The sequence below is a fragment of the Varroa destructor genome, unplaced genomic scaffold, assembly GCF_002443255.2.
Source record: "Varroa destructor unplaced genomic scaffold, Vdes_3.0 BEIS01000004.1, whole genome shotgun sequence".
In the NCBI taxonomy this organism is placed as follows: Eukaryota; Metazoa; Arthropoda; class Arachnida; order Mesostigmata; family Varroidae; genus Varroa; species Varroa destructor.
The window spans coordinates 7,058,099-7,072,530 of NW_019211457.1; the positions used below are offsets into that span (position 1 = coordinate 7,058,099).

Here is a 14,432-nt window from a genome sequence, read left to right on the forward strand (position 1 = left end):
ATTGGACTGATGCAGCCAATTGAAAACGTAAGAAAAGATCTTGTAAATTTAAACGAATATCGATTAAAAAAATAAGTTGATTTTTTTTAACTGTTTGTAATTTATATTGTAATAAGGATTTATCCTGCCGTTTTTCCTTTGCGAGCATGTAATAACCCGGCAGTAGTAGTAAGTGGTAGTAGTAAGTGGTAGTAGTAAGTGGTAGTAGTAAGTGGTAGTAGTAGTAGTAGTAGTGGTAGTAGTAGTAGTAGTAGTAGTAGTAGTACTACAACTATGAATATTTTTTATACCTCTAGAAAGGCTTATAAATAACATAAAGATGTAAAACGTTCGTTGGAACCTTAGAAATCCTGTGGGATCTAAAGTTGAACACTTTTTGGGATGTCTATTACATGATCGTTTCTTTTTGTATAATATGGGGCATTGTGCGAAGACCTGTAAAGAACGACTCAAAAATGTTCTCACCAAATTTCAGCGTGACAAGGCGCTTTCAGTGTCTTCATTTCAGTTACTATCTACGAAGCGTTGGGAATCGCATCTCCCTGAAGTGCATTGATCGACTAAAAAGATTTTAGAACTTTATCCAGAATCGAGGCATGTTATATATAATGTTTTCAAACTTTGCTATCTTGCTTGAGCTGCAACTACATGTGCTTCAACGCGCCAGTATCGTCAGGGAGAAGCAAACGTATGGTCGAGGTAATCATTTAGGAAGTCTTCATGATATCATGAGCTACAAGCTATTCAGTGCAGATTTCACAACTGTTAGATAAAAATTATTTGTCTTTATGACATACAAAGTATGGCCATCGACATCCTGATCTCACATCAGAACGTGGAATCGGCTCGTACCTGATTTAGCAACAGCGGCTTATCGATTTCTTATTATTATGGAGAGCGGCTATGAATCGGCAACGAGAATAATAGTCATAATAGTGAATAATACTAGCAGTGGTAATGGTATGAGAAAAATCTCTGCGCATTTTATATTTATACGCATTGCGCATAGTAGCTGAAGCCTTGTGCGACTTCTGTTTATCTTATTATGACCCACCGGAGCCCAATACGTCCTGCAAACACGCAGCTTTCGTCCATAAGCACATTCTCCGTAGCATGACCGAGAGGTTGGAAACTACCGGAAAACCTATCAGCATCCGGGTTGCGGCACAAGCAGGTCTAAAGAACACGAAATCTTTCGGAACTAACCCCACAGAATATGACGTGACAGATATATGACGACGAAAAGGGTTAAGTTTCTGCTGTCTGCTTCTGTGGCTTAAGTCTATGCATTTGAAAACGTAAGGGAGGATTTTCACTCATGAGGCGAAGGAGACGAAGGCTTTAGAACGACAAAAAGATTGTGAATGATAGAGATTCATCCTAAAATGATGCTGAGCTCACACATTAAACGATACATGACGTGCGTCATGGTCGTACCTGTTTTTTGTCGAATTTTGACCGGGCAGAGCAAATACATATCGTTGTAATTAGCTACTAAAGGTATTGCATCAGTGTCGTGTTGTTTTAATGTGCAGTGGGTTACAACTGACAACTCTACGGGCAGCTTAAACCTATTTTGTGTTGTAGATGACTTGCGCATGGGTTTGATTGTTCGTGAGCCCCTATATTAATGTTAGCGCGCAAGTAAATATGTCTTATAAGAGGGATTATAATTACTTTATCGTCGGAATTCATCACAGATGAAGTTAGTATCACGAGTAGACTACGGCTGTTAAATTAAAGGAAAATCGCGCCAGGCTTTCTTTCCTAACTTCAGCATCCACGGTGTGAAATCTATCATTTTGACGAATTGGAAAACGAATAAGCAGTACAGCCATTGTCTCAAACGCAATACATTTACTTACGCGAGCTGTTTTTCCTTCTTTACCCGGTGATGGATGTGTGTGTGTGCGCGTGCACGTGTTTAAGACCTGGCCTTTCCGCGCTCATACAGGGCTGAGATGTACAAAATGTACATTGAAATCTCAGTCTGCTACTTCACACAGACTCGTCTTGTTTGTTTACGGCTCCATAGGCGAGACCTATGGGTCGACTAGCCGTCAACAATCAACTGAAAAATGTCTGGAAGTGTACGTTGTTTACCAGCGCACATATGAACGGATCATCATTTCGGCAAGAATTGCCATTAAACTTGGGGTGTTGAAATTGCCTAAAGCAATTAGCTTGATAACAACGCTAGGTTTCGTAGTGTGTGTGTGTCCTTTTGAGTCATTTAGTCGCTGGCAAAATCACTAAAAATCTGTACTACCACTCAACTGGCCACTACTGCTGTATCAATATAGTACAATAGCTCTAAATAGAGACAGGATCTGTCAAACGAGTAAATCACTTCATAATATATTATCGACTCCATGAGTCTTCAATACCACAGTGCTATTATATTATTTAGGCTTGATTTATTCTCATAGTAATCTAAAGAACGGTGATTTTTAGTTCAAGAAAAACTTCAAACTCTGCTTTATTTGCCGCTATTTATACGTCACATCGCGAATACTTCCCTGTCAACCTATGGTTTCACTAGAGTCAAAATGAAAGTGATAACCAATAATGTAAGACACGACATCCTGTATCAGTGTTCTAGCTGGCACCACTCGTTTTCTCTACTGTTATCGCACTACAGCATCAATGTTCACTATCGCAACCAAAGGACACGTCATCCGAGATCTGTCGGCGGCTTCAATCACAGCCCAGCTTGCCTAGTTGCCCCTTCCATTGGTCGCGCAATACGTCCTGTTCATTTGGGCTCTCCACACTTGGTGCCGTACGCAGATGTCTGATATTGGTTAAGCGGATACTGTCAGAAAACGGTGTGGATTGGGCGATGTTGATAAGCAACATTGGTGTCTTGTTGCAACGTTTGTGGAAGTGGATAGATTGAAATTTGAAGGGAAATCGTCAGGACGTCGCGAGATGCCAATGACCAGAGCTCCTACAAACTCATCGGAGGTATAAACCTACCAGAGCCCTCAAGAGTCTTAATGGGGGGCCCCTAGATCCCTAGGTTGGGATTGAGGTCAAGCAGACCGTTTCCATTTGTCACTGTTGCCTCGAAGCTGAACAGAAACAACGAAAAGAATGGATGAGAAAGCTGCTTTCTTTTTCCTCTTTGATAAGAAAGTAAGCAGAGGTAAAGGAAAAGGCAAATGGACACACGAAGTAACATCGGTGAAATAGGCGAACACAAAACTCTAACGTGAATGTAAAGAGCACAACGTCAGTTCCGATAGCACGAATAAACACGAAGCCGGACATCATTTGCTGCTCAGGTGACACAGGCTTTTGTGTGTTATAGGAGGCCTATTAATGGCATCCAGTGGTCCATCCTGGCCACTGCGTCAGAGACGGGGACGTGGAAATAAGGCATCTCACAGATTTTTCCCCTAGCAACTATTTAGCAGTTGTACGACAAAGGCCTTACTAGTGGCGGCAATCGAGATTTCGTATTGACGTATGTCACAGAAGAGGTGGCCAGTAATTGTGGTGCATAGTATTTGCATAAATAGGCGTCAACAGAGGATTCGAGTCGATTGACGCTTGATAATCGTTCGAAGTTTTCGTGTGGACAAAGTCCTACATGTATCTTGACTATAGGGCACAATAGAAGTGAGACGGGCATACCCATTTTGAGACGCATTTAAATTTTACAATCTCTTCTTAATAGAAAAAAAACAAAGAGTCAGTGTACAAGACTTATCGGACATTCTTAAAGAGTAGACTGGCAGCTAGACGCTGAAGTATTGGTAACCTAGATGAAGGTCGAAATAAAATTTTCTCATATTATCCATAAACTTGTCCATTTCAAAACACGAATACTAGAGTTGCCGTTTTTCTACTTTTCTGCTTTTTACATAAAACTCATGCGGTGTGCTAAATGTAAAAATTGATCATTTTTTGATGGACTGTAGCTAAAAGCATACCATATCTGTTTATTTTAGTGATACATTCTTTTACGAGTACGTACTATTACGTTTGTACTAGATTGCATTGCTTAAATAAGCTATTCACTAATGTATATCATTTGGATACATCTGCCATAACCTAATATCACCCTATGCTATACATACAACACGGTAATACGGTCATATCTTCCTCTTTTTCTCTCTCGTTTCATTCTATTCGTCTCCGTTTCACTGCTCGATAGATTTCATCTGAAGTTTTTGGGGGCGGTCTGGCTCTACAGGCTTTTACAGAAAATTTGTCCATGGTTGTACCTTCGTTTGCTCCGCTGCAGACAGAGCTCTGGGCGTCAAAACGTTGGAGGCAGTCCTGTACTCGGTTTGTGCCGGCGTTGCCATCTAAGCGCTTTCTAGACGACGGATAACATCTAATACTAGCGGATTGGTTGGCTATTTTCCTCGATTAGTGAAGGCATACATCTGAGCTTGTGCGTGGACACGCTTGAGGAATGTCCCTATAATCAATCTGGCTGTCGGAGACCGGCCATGGTAACTGGTAGCGCAACACTGGAGCAAAGAAGACGGCCGTTGCCATGTTTTATCGAACCTGTTGTTGATCTCCCTTGCGGTCGGTTGCCCTCCGCCGCAACTACAACTAGTAGAACCTAACGGTGCCGGGGGCGGATTTGCCACTTAAACTAACCGGAAGAGCCAGACGCTGCTGCAGGTTCACTTGCGTTGGCAGTGTCAGTAGTCAAATCAAGAAAAGACGAACCAACCCCTCTAAGGGGAGTAAGCCAAATGACCCATGGCGAAGCACTGAAATATGACAGGTTGGGTAAGAAGACCCGTTAACCTTTTTGCTGCCGGCCAAGCAAGAAGGCAGCGGTGACAGTAACTATTGGCTTTGAGGCGACTTTACATATATATATATATATATATTTCTAGGAATTTCGGAGTAAGCCTAATACAGTAAGAACCGTTCTTCATTAGATTTTGAAAACCACTACTGTTACACAAAACACAATGGGCTGTGTACTTTTGTAAGGCACCAGAAATAGAGGGTCAAGGCGAGCTGCCCATCAAAATGCCTTTGAAGCTGGATGAGATTTCTTTTCACTAGACGAGCAGGGTAAGCATTAGTTAAGCACTACGACTAGATATGTCTATTGAAATAAAATTTGAGAATCTCTATGACCGTGAACCATCAAACTCTAAATTAGCCCTAGAAGCGTATGACGCTATAAACGATTGGATTTAAATGGCGTGGTTCGATAGGTGGAGTTGTTTTATCTGTTATTGAGCACCATGGTAGATTTGGCAAACGAGCCGCGATTGTCGTTTCGAACACCTAAAGTTTAACGATAATGTCAAGCAAAAACCAATGAGACGTGGAACTGCAGGGATAGCCCCAAATGTTATGTTTAAAATATACGAAAAACTATTTTTTAAACCACTAATTACAGACACCTATTAGGCGGGGTAACACGGTCGCAGTTTACTGTAGATGATGGCACGACAGTGCCATGTAGCCATATCTATGGCTTTACTGGGAGAAATCTCTAGGCGGGACATTGTTAATTCCCCACACTGACCTGGTAGTGTCGTAATCATTGGTCTATTGTATAGTCCGTCCGGTCCTATGATAAACGTGCGGTGAGTCGACTCACGAAGCGAATTAACTCTTTCGAGTTAATTCATGATATCGACGGATTTAGTGAAGACTTCGTTGAAGAAACATGCATCTTTCGCGAGTAGGAATCGTTTTGATACCTGCCATAAAATCTATTGACGTAATACAGATTAGACGAGCTGCGTATAGATTTCTCGCGTCAAGCAAGATTTAAACGAGATCTATTTTATTTCCTACAAGAAGCATTTCTCCTGGCGGGAGACAAACCGCAAGCCGCCATCACCCCGTCTACCAACAGTTTCAAGGTCAGCTTAAGCTTTGCCGCTCCTCATCCTTTTTGCGTATTCCTTTTACATCCAGTTGTTCCGCAGATTTATTTTCTTCAACAATTTGGAGAAGGGGCGTCGCATCCGCATGTGGGCTAACGTTGAAAACTATTCGTTGCGCCTGAAGTTACTGTTCTAGTTAATTGGACCCCTTTACACTGTCGCCTTACGACTGCCTCGCTCGCGTGCTCTGCATGTAAAGTAATTAACATAAGAAATGCGTGAAAGCTTATGCCGCTTAAGTATAGAGTCACTGTTGCCTTCGTTCCTCGAGTCCTTTCGACTAGGCGTGATTAGACCAGGTCGGCCTGTTACATTTTGTCACCCTTTAGAGGTTCCAATGGTAGAGTTGCGCTCGCCAGCAGGAGCCCAAGTGTGACGTCACATGAAGTCTTGCAAGACTTAATGGTTTGTAAATAAGTAGCCATCTACTACTTGATTTATGGCACGGAAAAGAGACTCTTGCAGGAAGCAGCGATGGCTGTCTGGTTTCGCCTGTTTGGCGCAGCACAACCGACGAAATGTTGATAGCTATGCAGAGAAACGTTTTCCTTTTTTTTTTTTTTGCAGAATTGCCACCGATCGTCAGACTCAGCAAATCATTTGCTTAGCTATATAGGGACTCATGAATACATATAGTGAACTTACATAACTTGGCTTTACTTTAAACATTTAATAATTAACTGAATGAGTAACAGGAAAAGAATATTGTTACTATATACGTACAGCAGCATAACGCACAGCAGATGTGCGAATAATGTTTTGCTCTTCGTGAACTAAGTATGGTGACACTTTTTGGGACATACGGTTTTGCATAGAATATATGTATATTAACATGTGGTCATTTATTAGTAGGTTTAACTAAAGCTCATCAGTAATGCTCTGTAACAGTTTTTTTTTTTTCGCATATCACAAGCCACCTGTAGCGACAGATCTGATCAGATATATATTCGCGCTCAACTAAAATTAGTCTGCCTACTCGTTGAAATATTGTCACGGATATTGAAACTCGCTCAATTGAGTCAATAGGACATAACTCGCTCATGTATATACAACAGACCATGAATCCTATTTCAGTTCTTTCAGATTGTGTCATTGTGATAATAGCCTATGGTCATAGTACACATGACTTCGGCTCCTCGTGCAGGTATAGATTTAACACTAAACATGTTTAACGAACGTACGCACATAGACCCGCTATTGACCATGTGGTTTTAATGGACCCAGCACATTCATAAAGCGATGCCTGCAAAACCAATTTCATCCGAACAGCAAACGCAAGGCCAATCTCAACTCAGCGTTCGAACGAGTGATTTCAATACCGCGCTAAAGTTCTCAATGCTTGTCTTTGAAGTATCGGCCTCTCAAGGTAATCGAGTAACGAAATGGAGACACGCATGAAGGGCCTTTTTGATACCTTTGAAGTTCAAGGTCGTTCATCAGGTCCATCGCCCAGTCTAGCTCTATCGAAAATTTGTATGGTGGCTTGCTATGGCGGAACCAATCCTAAGGGAAACCAATCTCGTCTCCATTCAGGAAGCGATCGAACGCAAAACGCATAGAACACATCGACTGACTGCCTGACAGGCTCGTTTTATAGGCCTGTCAATATCGTAGAAGATACAATGACTATGCGGTGTGGCATCAGCTTGATCCGCCAGCTTTGGTGAATAGCTTCTGAAGTACTTTCACAAAGTTTTGCCCATAAAACATACTTCGCGACGGTAATATATATATATGTTCCCATACTTATGGAACGTTAAAACCATATACACTATGTAAGCCTTAAGATACTAAGTGAGACAGTACTGTGAGTAGGGCTGAGGCTTATGTTAACGAGTAAAGCTAGGAAAAGTCTACTTTCAGCGATATCGGTCAAAGGTACATTTTGTTATTAACTCTAATTTTAAACTGTATTACGTTCGCAACACAATTCCGTGTGACATACAACAGTTGAAATACAAGCCTTACACTCATTCTCGTTATCGGATAGCGCTAACATTTAACGCACAAACACCTTATTACCCGGATATATCGTGGGTGCAGACCTTCGTCTTGAAGATCATTGGCCATTATTTACAAACGACACTGTATCGTATGCGGTAGGAACAAATCAAAAAGGGCAAAAAAGTCGGGAAACTGTTCGTGTATTATATAGTGCGTCTGCGCGTGTGCTTCCGAACGTAATGCTTATGCCGTGCAATCGTTACTGGCAACGTGGAAAAGCGACTAGAGATTAGTCGAGATCTTAACCAAGGATTCCAAGCTTTCATCATCATACCTTTAGACATACAGGTTCAAAATGGTCGGTTTCACAGCTTTCGCAATTGCCTCGCTGTACAATATATTCCCTGTGGCCGAAAGCATTCCCTATGTGGTATCGCGTGCTATTCCTTTATTATAAGCACAAAAAGCTCAGTATTCAAGGTATACTGCTAGAGCTAAATATACAATTTAAATATATTTTCAATGGTACTACAACGCAGATTCGTTACTCTTTTTCTCCTGCCGGACACAACTTGAATTTCATCCCCGCACCAGTTGTAGGGGCAGAGGTCGTCTACTAGCACCATATCGCTTGGCACCATTATCTTCGACGTCTCTTCAATAAGGACTCTCAGTCCTAGAGAGAATCATCACAAATCTACGTGCGATAGGACCAGTATATGAAAAGGAAGTTCGATCGCATTGCCGAATGGTCAGTGTATTTGGTGACCGCAATACCGTCTATGACCACAATGCATCAAGTATAGAGAACGTCATCAGGGCACTTATCTGCAAATTAGATCGTGATTCTATTTATTTGCTGTAGGCACGTGCTGCCATTACAAGATCCGTATCTATGATTTAGGCTTAAAGTGAAAACTGAATAATAGTTTGGTGCAGACCGATGGAATTTTTAGAGTATTCAAACATGTCGAAATACGCCAAGCGATGCTATGAAGGACTAGCGCAAAGAGTAAAGTCAACGTTATCGATAACATAATTTGAAATCTCACGGTCGCGTGCCGCTATCGATGGCCCTCTTACTGGGTATATTACCGATAATTTGGCACGGCGGGATGTCTGAAGGGGGGTTGTTTCGCAAGGTAAAAGTGCGATAACTACTGCTGCAGTCTATACGGCATCGGGCAAGCCAATCAATGCATCTCATCTCAATTTAAACAAACCCGTCTGTATAATTATAGGCTTCGACAATAAACCAGTCCTTCGGCGGTCAGGTATTCCTTACTATCCTAGACTGGGTCTATATTGTCAATGAACACTGTAGCTTGTAGGATTTTTATTCTTTATCCGCCACAAACCTGTGTCTATGACGATTCCTGCTTATACCAAAGCATTTCGAGCTGCAAGCGCGCACCTTCAACGAAGGCTATGTCACCGTTACTCGCAACGTCTAACTGTTGAACGACCTAAACAAGCCGCGCCCGCTTGCTGTTTACAACGCACTGATATATTTTTTCAGTCTACAACAAGCGCGTAGCTTTTTGTGACAATAAAGAAGTGACGCGCAATCAATTAGTGGATTGTGACAAAGCTTTCGATGTGTTCATCCAGGACGGTGTTTGTCCTGGATGTGTCCGTTTTAAAACAATTCAAGTACATGACTACCTTCGAGCGGGCACATGATGAAGTTCGTTTTTGCAAGGTAAGTTCCATGATCACGAAGTCATCAATAGGCTGCAAAGAGCTTTAGAATACAGACACAAATCACAACTGGTTGCTAATGCCCGAGTTGTATAGGTATAATGAACAATATCAAGGAAAAGGTTTAATAATCATTTCATTATAAACTCTGCCTCGGCACTATTCGGCCTCCATTCCTTAAGTAGTTTTTATGAAGCGGACTGTATAAAGAAATCAATGTAGGTAACTTCGATTTATGGTATGGATGTAAAAGAAGTGCACTCAAACATTCTTTTCGGTAGCAACATTGAGCGTAGCTCCTCGTTTTCGATGCCCAACTCTGCTAATTTTGTTATCAATATACGACATGTTCACTTCGGTATAACATGCAGCTATGAATGCGTAAAAAATTTGCCCTGATTCTACCCTCACGTACAGTTCATTTATTATGGACGCCAATGTACATAATGTATCCAAGCGGAACAGTAAAAGCTATAATCATTATCAGTGGTATCACTATTGATAAAGCGTTAAATAAAGAGCTACTACGGTGCCTTTCTATCTATGGAAAGGCAACCTAATTATAACAACAAATCCCGATATTCTATGAAATACCAGAGCAAAAATAAGATCGCGGAGCCGATCCTTAAAAACAAGCGATACGCTGAACCTGATAGAAATATATTCGCCCAACCTAGCAAAATACAGTGCTTTTATATATTTAGAAAGATCAAAAAAAGTTAATTAAGCCTAAACTATAAATAGGAAAACTCCGCGTGTCCATATGCCTGTACCAAAATAAAAATAATCTGTGTTCATTTTTACGCAGACGCAGCTCGTACGGACCGATTCATTTAGCGCAGCTTCCACCTATTTCAATTACGACTTCAATTCGAAACTCATTTTAAAACGTCGCTGTTGATTTTGCGTGAAGTTACAGCAAACGGGTAAACGTTGGCATGTCGAGTAATCTTAGACTTTGATTTTGATGACGCTGCATACATAAATATACAAATACTGACTGAAGCTTATGCTGGGTAGGTCGCCCCACTGCATCAGTGTGCCTGGTATTAGGGCGTGCATATACGGTTCGATCTCCTCTGAGGCGTTGCATCCGTCCACGTATGTAGATTCGGCAAGTGAACTTTTTTGTCACTCTTCCGCTTAGTTGGAGACGAGTGATTACGTGACGTTTGCTTGCTTGGACAGTACATTAGGAAAGCGTACGCTGGCCGTAATTCGACTTCGCTCGCGATAAGAACGTTTGTTGGACCCTTGGCAGGCTAAGTAACAACGAAATTAGACGTGGGGCAGTCTCGATGATTCGAGCGATGAAGATGTCTGAGTCTTAGTGTACATGTTCACCATGTAATCTTTGTTCGAGATCGAACGTAAACGCTTCGTTCAGCGTTCGCAGCCAGCCCTCTAAAGCAATGTTTAACGCCGGTGTCAGATGTAAACACACGCACCATCTATTTACTTAACTATAGTCACCCGATTACTTACCTAAAAGATGGCTCTGAGGATTTTGATAGTTTTCTTGTATTTTTTTTTTGTAATTTTTCCTGTACGTAAAAATTTAATCTGTAGATGGATATTTTAATGACTGCCGAAGTGTTTTGTGAAGCGTACAGATTTTAGCTGAAAACATTATTATGGGTAAAAAATAAAATTGAGTCTTCCTCGTCCTCATCCATGCTCTTGTTCCCAGGAAACGGCTGAAAAATTATTGATGTGTTTACGTGTGTTGTTGGGCCGATTTAATAGAATCAACGACAGTTTAGGTTAGTTTCATCGATAGATAAACGGAAGGTGGTAGGAACGCTATGGTAATTAACGTAAGAGACGCGCGGCATGGAATCATCGACAGACTATAATATGACGAGCAAATATTCCAACCAAGCTAGCTGAACAATCAAAGCAAATAATGAAACGATCTGGCTGCATTACTAATATATATATATATATATATATATATATATATATATATATATATATATATATATAACGAATTACCCGAACGGTACGGTTGTAGCTTCAATGAAACAGGCGACGAGTAAATATGTAAACTATACTAGAAAGCTGCGATTGATGAAAAAAAATAATAACGAAGGCGTATAGTGTGATAGATTTATCGAAAACCAACGGCGAATTTTCCTTAAAAAATGCGCTAAAATGCGACTATCTAGAACCAATCACAAAGGGCGTGGGGCGCACCGATGGATAGTAACATGGTGATGTTTATCATAGCAGAAATTTGGACTTTTGGCGTTTTGTGCATTATAAGTTGAATGTAATTATAAATGCACATCAACATATGCTTCTAGCTTTATCCGTTGGCTTTCCTCCTATGATGAATAATACAAACATTTGAACCGACACTCAGGACGCGGGTGCCCCGCTCACCCGCCATGAATGTCAATGCATCCTCGTGTATTACCGTGCCCTGCTTATAGTCTCTCGGTGTTCTAGAATCTCTAGGTACATATGGCCGTGTTCTCTCCTAGATACAGAAATTATGGCACCGACTTGTTTTCATCGTTCGCGTACCTCGTTCTGATTTTACGATTCGAAGTTAACTGGAAAGTAAGTTAATTGAAAATTGATACAACGAAATCATAACTTGGCATTGACATTAGCTAGGATTTTTTGGAATCTTTGTCAAGAAATGACGCAGCGTTCTTAATTACGAAATTATAGCTAGGCTTTCAAAAGTCGAGTTAAAGTATTGATCCGCAATACAGTGTATTATAACGCCGTTGCGTGAGCTAATGCTGTACTTAAGCTTATCGAAACACTTTGATTAATTAGATTACATCCGAATCAGCTCAGATCTTAGGATAGTGCTACAGATCGGTTGGTTCATCAAGTAGGCTTTTTCACGGCCCATTAGCTTGATGTTATGTCTCCGAGAATTTGGTAGCTTTTAGGTCACTTAGAGATAACAGAAAGCTATTAATAGGTCACTAACGCTGCCTACAGCAATATCAATGGGTCGTACGTGGATGATGTCGACAACTTAAATCAACATGGCTGTGCTTCCGATCTACCTTGCAGTCTTTTTTTTTTCTTTTTTTCTTATACCAGCGATTAGATTATAAACTCATTTTTAAGCACTCACTAACTCGGTGGTGCGCTCAAGCAACCAATGCAATAAAACTTCGAAGAACCTCGATCGTAAACTCGTAAAAACTTCATTTACACTAAAGCTGAGACTCATTAGGTTGACGCTAGGGGTCTGTGCTGCACGTACAAGTGCAAAAGCGATCGATTCTTCCTAGGTTCCGCGCGAGCGAACTATCGTTTGTTTGAAAGCGCTTCTTAAGTATCATTTACGTCTTTTCTTGATGGCAATTATTGCCTTCGTCTTTAGGTTAAATAGAAACAGATGTTTAATGGTGTGATTACGTACGGACCATCATAGGTCGATCACGAGTGTTGCCACGCTGAGCACTTCATTCATCGTTAACTTCATCTATGATGTTACTTGGAGCCATACGTACTGGTTTTTTCGTCCAGTAAGAATAGGCAGCTGTGAGAGGAATGCAATAGGCAGGAAGGAATAGAGGATTCAAAGGTGTCTGTTGACACTATTAGCGGATAACAATGTCCCACGATGGTGTAATGGTAATGTTTTTTCCTGACTAGCCATAGGGAGACAGGTGGTCTAGCCTCGAATCTGACCGTTAACATATTTTGGTCCCCAAGTGAAAATGGTAACATAATAAAAAAAGTGATGAATATAGTCAGAAACACTTATTCTCGGTTCTTCGGATTAGTTTTTTTTGAACCCCTTACCCTAAGGGGCCCTTGAAGGACTGTTCGGTAAGAAGACGAAAATTCTGTTGATTTCAAACAAATCGTCACCCTTACGGGTTCAGATGATTCGAAATTTGATCGGACTTCACAATTAACTGTGACACATTCGTTTCGTGTCGGACTCACTCATTTCTATTTTAGCTTTGTATAGAACTTTCGCTTTTTGGCTACGTTCGTGTAAGTACTGTGCCAGCATTAGGATACTGCATTAATCAGCTGTCCAGCGTCTCCTTACGGCTACTTACATCGGGGGCCGTGACAGCTGTAATGATTCCCCGGCTCTTTCCATTGCGGTTGTATGGCGTTTTACGAGACACGAGTCAACGGTCTCCGTCTCCGGGGCCAAAAACTTCAGCGATAGTTTATTTCGTTCCCTCTTCGAACTTTACGTTGTCTCCGTTCCACTTAATGCGTTCAACGTGAGACGATTTGAACGTGGTCGCGTAGGGCGTTGAAATTAGAACTTGAGTTGGTTCGCAGAATTCAGTAAGCGTAGTCATTTCTCAGTTCAATTGAAACGATGCGGGACCCTATCATGCGTAAAATGACTTGAAAATTTTTCGTGAATTTTCTAGAACTCACATGTGTACATTTTTTCAGACGTATAATCTGGTTGTTGCTTCGGAGTACACGATTCCGTTGAATGTTCGTTGAAAAATCAGACACAAATTGCTTATTTTAGTACCTATTACATTATTAATTTCTATCGACCCTCCTTACGTTTTTATTGAACTTACGATGGTTTACCTTTCGATGCTAGAAGTGGCTTACCTTTATTGTAGGTTTAGTACCGCATTTACTTTCAGAAATGAAAAGGCTGGTTTCTGCAGTACTTAGCTGAGAAATATTGGGCTTGGGGGACCAGTCCGGGCTGTTCTCAGTTGCAAAATCAATGACTCGCATGATGACATCGATATTGTAGAAACGGAAACGTTAATGGACCGAAGATATTCAATCTTACATTCTAGTTGCCTGGACTTCTATACAAAGTTCAGGCAAGTGGCAAATGTGAAAACTTTGTCTACAGTAAAGCGTAGAACAAGTAAGCGGGTACTCAAAATCAGGGCCGCAGTCCCAAAACTGATGATACAGTGTCTGATCGAAAAGAGA

At 41.1% G+C, this 14,432-nt stretch overlaps 1 long non-coding RNA gene across 6 annotated transcripts in view; it reads left to right on the forward strand.

Annotated features, from left to right (window-relative positions):
- Window positions 1-9,360: 9,360 nt before the first annotated feature.
- Window positions 9,361-14,432, forward strand: part of LOC111250226 (uncharacterized) — a 39,807-nt gene continuing 34,735 nt past the window's right edge. For 2 of the 6 annotated variants that reach the window (XR_002673229.2, XR_002673230.2), the window contains exon 1: window positions 9,366-9,525. This is a non-coding gene — a long non-coding RNA (uncharacterized LOC111250226). Of the gene's footprint in view, window positions 9,526-14,432 lie in introns of all 6 variants that reach the window. The other 4 variants (XR_002673227.2, XR_015326557.1, XR_002673226.2 and 1 more) reach the window with 3 other exon arrangements.